The following is a 6666-nucleotide window of genomic DNA, read 5'->3' as shown; positions in this document are numbered from 1 at the left end:
GGAGCAGAGGCCTAAGAATGTGGAGAGTATAGTATATGCAGCATGTGTTCTGCACAACCTGATCCGAATGAGAGGTGCAGCTGCTGGATCAGCAACATCCATCCAGGACGGTGACATAGTGGACAGTGACACAGGGGAAGTAACACTAGGTGCTTGGAGAAGTGGTGCGAACAAGTTGAAAATGGTCTCACTGCAGCGTTTGAAAGGTAACTCGGGCACATCCAGTGTGAAAGAGCAAAGAGACCATCTCTGCGCTTACTACAATTCACAATTGGGGAGTGTGCCGTGGCAGGACAGCTATATTGATGGGTAGCCGACCACAGGAACACTACTGCATGTTATAAGCTGACTTCCTAGTGTTGTCCTCTGAAATGTGCTTCCTATAAGATGTTCGTTCGCAAAACCTGCCGTTTAGAACATTGCATTGTCCCTTTAAATGCCTGAGTTCACGCTTGTAGCGGAGGTTGATGGATATAATGGGTTTTAAATAATCTCGCGTGCCTCATTTGTTGTATTTCGTGTTTGCGAGGCCCTTTTACAGACAAATGTTTTGTGTGATGCATCTCCTCTCACTATGTGACAGAATTCGTCGTCTTATATTGTCAAATAGGAATAAAGACTTTGTATCACATTTACCGTGCTGATTGTCTTATTTCATTTTCTACCAAGAGGTGAAGAACACGTTTAAATAGCTGAACATTTCAGGGTCCTGCACACTCAAAAATGTAAATGAGTGAAAATGTGATTATATCACCTCCATTAAGGTATTTTGTGTTTCAGCATGAGAGGGATTATAACATTAGAGACATTCATCTTGTAGTGATGTATTAATGATGATTTGCAGACATCAAGCTGATAGTAAAAAATAAATTTATTTAGCAGTGAGGTAAACAAGCAATGACAATCAAAATGCTGAGGTAAAAGCTTTATCACACTTCAGGATATAATAAAATGTGGAACCACCAACATGAGCATCACATCACCACTCACATGAGCACCCGGGATACTCCGCAGCCTTCGTCTCCAGCAGGTTGCGCTTTCTCTCCCTATTTCTATAATCCTCTCTGGATTTGTCATAGAGAATCTCATTGCATAGGTACCACTCCACCAGTTCCCCCTCTTGTTCCCTGTTGAAGTTATATGGCCTTACCTTCTGCCATCTTCCCTTTATGTTATCGTCTGCTGAGGCTATTGGGGAGGCAACAGCTACTGGGGAGGCAATCTCAAATCCATCTTGATCACCCTCTCCCTGCTCCAAGGAGCCCACAGGCAGTGGTATCTCTGGCATCTCCTCTTGCCTCTCCACCTGTCTCTCTTGCTGAGTCTCCTCCTCATTTACCTGCATGGCTAAAAACTTTCTGACTTTCTTTGACCCCTTTCTTTGCGCTTTTCTGAGAGGCATCTCTGCAAGTCTTACTGTGAAAAAGATTCTCAAACAATGACAATTAGGTGGGACGTCCTCGATGGACACATGGTCCATTGGCGATATTGAGACCACCTTTTTTACTCACCTTATGTCCCCTCTGTCAAGCTTCCGGGTTTACCGTTCGCAGGAGTTCCCACGGTGCCCGCAAGAGTCATTACGGATATCGCACGGATATCGCACTGGCATCTGCGTTCATACAATGTTGCAACGCTGCTCAAGTCACTCTTGGAGAAATTCAAAAATTTTTGAATTTTCTCCCGACCTTACAAAGTTACACGACTACCTGCCGTTAGCGCCACGGAGGTCCTCGGTGGTCCACGAATGCCGTACTGCTATCGCAGAAGGTTCCCACGATGTTAAACTCTTGTTAAGTCTTGCTTCAGGTCACACCGTGAGAAAGCCCTTTAAGGCTAACTCACCTGCTGCACCACCGTGCCGCACCATTACTTCAAGCATGACCTGTTTTTATTGCAGGTTTCCAGTATTTGTGGTATTTTAGTCTTGAATAATTAATTTGGACGTTATTAATTCCAGCGGAATTTCCTGCCGGTGCTGGCAGCTCAGAGTGGGCACCGGTGAGAAGAAGCGATATCCTGTCAAATAACCCCATCTTGGCTGAACAGGATTAATTGGTGAGCAGACTGATGTTTCCAGATGTTACTCCAGTCTAACAATGCCCCCTGTAACTTTGTAATGTATAACTCATTAACACTGTAATATGCTGCCTTAAATATAATCGTTTTTACGATTACAAAAAGTTATGACTCAATTACAGCCCAGATGTAATATTCAGCTTCTCATGGTTCTGTTCATACCCTAAGCCTCACACTTCAGGCTGATCTCCACAGCAAGGAGGTGCTGCATTGTCGATATATAGAGTGAAGAAATCTGAACTCAGCAGCAGAGCACAAATGTCAGCATCAGGAACTACAGGTAGAAGGTAGAACATTGAATAGTACAGCACAAGAACTGTACTATTTCTTCCACCCACTGTGTCTGTGCCGAACATGATGTCAAGACTAACTCTTACCTGCCCTGCACATAATCCATATCCCTCCATTCCCTACATATCCATGTGCCTATCCAGCAGTCCCTTAAATGCCACGATCGTATCCAAGGTCACTAGAAGATGCTGGAATTTTGTGTCGGAGAAGGGTCTCGACCCGATATGTCGCCTGTCCATGTCCTCCACTGTCGCAGCCGACCCGCTGAATTACTCCAACACTTTGTTTTTTCAGCACAAAGTGGGAACATTATGGTACATTTTTTTAGTTCAGAGATGGAACATGGGAACAGGCCCTTTGGCCCACCAAGCCCACATCAATCATTCACATTAGTTTTATGTTACTTTCTCCCCCATTCCCTACACATTATGGGCATTTTATTTTTTACAGAGGCCAATTAACCTACATACCCACACGCCGCAGCACTCCTGAGTAAGGCAAGGCAGCGCCTTTACCACCTCAGGCAATTGAGGAAATTCAGAGTCTCTCCGAGGATCCTCCAGTGCTTCTACTCAGCGGCTGTGGAAAGCATCTTGTCCGGAAATATCACAATTTGGTTTGGGAATTGCTCTGCCTAGGACAAGAAGGCTCTGCAGAGAGTAGTGCGTTTGGCCGAACGCACTATGGGAACTTCACTCGCCCCCCCTGCAGGAACTATACATCAGGAGGTGCAACTACAGAGCCAATAAAATCATGGGAGACCCCTTCCACCCCTGCAACGGACTGTTCCAGCTGCTACAGTCAGGCAAACGCCTCAGTTGCCATGCTGTGAGAACGGAGAGGATGAGAAGGAGTTTCTTCCCAGAGGCCATTAGGACTGTAAACTCCTATCTCACCAGGGACTAACTTTACTGAACCACTCTACTGCTTTTTTTTAAATTGCTGTTTTTTTTTCCCTTTTCCCTTCCGCCTACAATATTTAATATGTAAAAGAATATGTGATTCTGTTCCATTCTGTTTGTAGTTTGTTTGTTTGTTTGTTTGTTTTTTGCACAAAGTCCGCGAGCATTGCCACTTTTCATTTCACTGCACATCTCGTATGTGTATGTGACGAATAAACTTGACTTGACTTGACTTGACTTTGGGATGTGGAAGAAACTAGAGCACCCAGAGGAATCCCACAGGGTCACGGGAAGAACGCGTAAAATTCACACAGATAGCCCCCAAGGTCAGTATTGATCCTGGGTCTCTGGTGCTGTGAGGCAGCAACTCTACCAGCTGCGCAACAATTTAAAAAAAAGTCACATTTATCATCTGGCCTTTCAGGTTTCATGAAGGTTTGCTGAAGATGTACGTGAGCATAGCTTTGGGTGGACAAATCTAACCCCATAAATGTAAAGTAGGCGTCAACAATGTCTCTAGGTGAATATGATATCAGCGAGCGGTTCAGTGGTGGAACCGGAGAAACAAAGAACTGCAGATGCTGGTTTATAACAAAGATAGATGCAAAGTGCTGGAGTAACCCAGTGGGTCAGCGGCATCTTTTGAGAAAAAGGATGGGTGATGTTTCGAGTTGGGACCCTGAAGGATCCCGACCAGTAACGTCACCAATCCTTTAACTCCATTGATGCTGCCTGATTGAGTGGTGGAGATAGTCACACTGGCTCAAGCATCGTGCTTGGGGTTTGAACCCATGACCTTCTGACCGAAGGCAGACTACAATAATGAGCCAGAGTGGACACCAGCCAGTGGTGCTATAACCTCGGACCCAATAGTCTAGTTTGTAGTTTATAGTTTAAACTTATTATTGTCACATGTGCAGAGAGGTACAGTGAAAAGTGGTTTTGTTGCATGCTCTCCAATCAGCTATATATGATTACAGAGTGTACGGATGTGGGATAAAGGGAATAATGTTTAGTGCCAGATATAGTCCAGTAAAGTCCAATTATTGGATCTCCAATGAGTAGATGGTGGGTCAGTATCATTTTCTAGTTGGTGATAGGATGGTTCAGTGGCCTGATATTACCGTCATTAAAAATTATTTCTCAATGTCATACACTGGAGGGCATAGATTTAAGGTGAGGGGCCAAAGTTTAAAGGAGATGTGCGGGGGAAGCTTTTTACACATAGGGTAGTGGGAGCATTGAATATCCTGGCTGGGCTGGTGATGGAGGCGGGTACAATAGTGGTGTGAAAGATAGGCACATGGGTTATGCAGAAATTGGAGGCATATGGGTCATGTTAAGGCAGATGAGATTACTTAAACCTGGCATCATGTTCGGCACAGACATTGCGGGCTGAAGAGCCCTGTTCCTGTGCTGTATTCCATGTTCACCAGGATCAGGTTTCATTCCCTCCCTCAGGAAAGTTGAGCTCATGAATGAATGAATAAGTTTATTGGCCATGTATATACACATACAAGGAATTTGCCTTGGTGCTCCGCTCGCAAGTAACAACACGACATACAGTAAACAATTAAGAATGACACATAAAACATTAAACATTAATAATAAAACATTATAGTTTTATAATTCAATACATTGCATTTTATTATAATTTAATACGTTGCATAATTTTCAACTTATTCCTCTGAATAATACAAGGACTGAAAATCCTGGGTGTGCCGTAAGTTGTTCAGAATAATGTTGTGGTTATTCTGATGCTGATGATTCCTTACCAAACGGGCCCATTTCACCGATATATAAATCCCTTAATAACTCTGCGCCTATCTTGTCTTATTCCTGAGGTTCCGCTCTGTAAAAAGCCCCTGTCCCACTTAGGAGACCTAAACAGCAACCTCTGGTGACCTTGCCCGCCACCCAAGGTTTCCATGAGGTCACTGGAGGTTTTGGTCACTCTCCCTAATGGTCGAAAGTGGTTTCCACGTGGTCGAGGCTTCATCTAGGTTGCTGCTATTTTTTCATCATGATTATAACCGGCCTCGACTAAAAATAGGTTGCCGTTTTAAAATTCGATCATTTTTCAGTCGCAGGTCTTGTCGAAGCCGGTTTTCTTCATAGTCGAGGAAGGTTTTCAACATGTGCGTGGGAGGTGGTAGGAGGTTGCAGGTCACCTCGACCTTGATTTTTTTTGGGTGGCGGGCAAGGTCACCAGAGGTTGCTGTTTAGGTCTCCTAAGTGGGACAGGGGCTTAATTCATAACCTAGTCGTACTGGTCTCACACCGCAAATACCCCAGCTTATGGAAGGACCATTCAGAAGCCTGATAATAAAGGGGAAGAAGCTGTTCCGACATCTGGTGGTGCGTGCCAATGATAACTTCAATGAATTTATTTACAGACACAGTTGCCCTTAGATAGTGACTTTATCCCTACATTTCCCCGACTTTAAATATTCTATCCAAGCTACTTAGAACTTTTGTAGGTTAAGGCTCACAGTAAATGGTACTTTCAATATCGAAAAACAAATGAGCTTTAGTGATTTTGATTTAGTTAATGTCGAGCAAAGTACAATTCAATTCTTTTTAAAACTCCAGGAAGAGAAAGTCAGCAGTTCTCCAGTTCCTGAATGCTAATTCTGCTGTCTGTGTGGAGTTTGCACGTTCTCCCTGTGACCGTGTGGGTTTCCTACTTGAACTCTGGTTTTGTAGATGAATTGGCTACTGTAAATGGCCCCTCATGTGTAAGGAGCGGATGAGAAAGTGGAAATAACATTGGACTAGTGTGAACGGGTGATCGATGGTCACCGTGGACTCGGTGGGCCGAAGGGTCAGTTTTCATGCTGTATCTATGAATTCAATTCAATATCTTTGCACCAAATGTGGGCAGAGCCTCGACCAGGTCAGGTTTGGTGATGATACGTTTTAGAGAAGACGTGGCTGGTTAACATGTGGGTCCGCATGGTTTGTGTTCTGGAGATCGTCCATGTTTATATCCAGGTAACTGACTCTCCAATAAGAAAAAAATAATGACCTTCATTTCTACAACACCGTTCACAGTTTACAAGCTTTCTCTGAGCTCTTGACAAGTGGTGCAGTATAAGTGAAGTATTGACACGGTTGTAATGACACAAACAGAGCAAGCAGTTTGCTTGCAGCGATCTCCCTCAGGCAGGGATGTGAGAATGTCCAGACCACCTACTTGGTCACTGAGGGATCAGAATTGGCCGACAGGTCCCATGATCTCTTTGAAATAGTCCCAAGAGGTTGCAATCCCACTGATGCTTGGACAGAGTAATGATTAAAAATATTTTTTTCAACTGTACAAAGGATTAAAGCCACCAGACAGTTTACATATTAGAGAAGTTTTACTTTATTAATGCACTAAGTATTTTTAATT

Source organism: Amblyraja radiata, chromosome 32 (assembly GCF_010909765.2).
Source record: "Amblyraja radiata isolate CabotCenter1 chromosome 32, sAmbRad1.1.pri, whole genome shotgun sequence".
NCBI lineage: Eukaryota > Metazoa > Chordata > Chondrichthyes > Rajiformes > Rajidae > Amblyraja > Amblyraja radiata.
The sequence above is the reverse complement of the archived record's forward strand: the minus strand, read 5'-3'. Positions refer to the sequence as shown.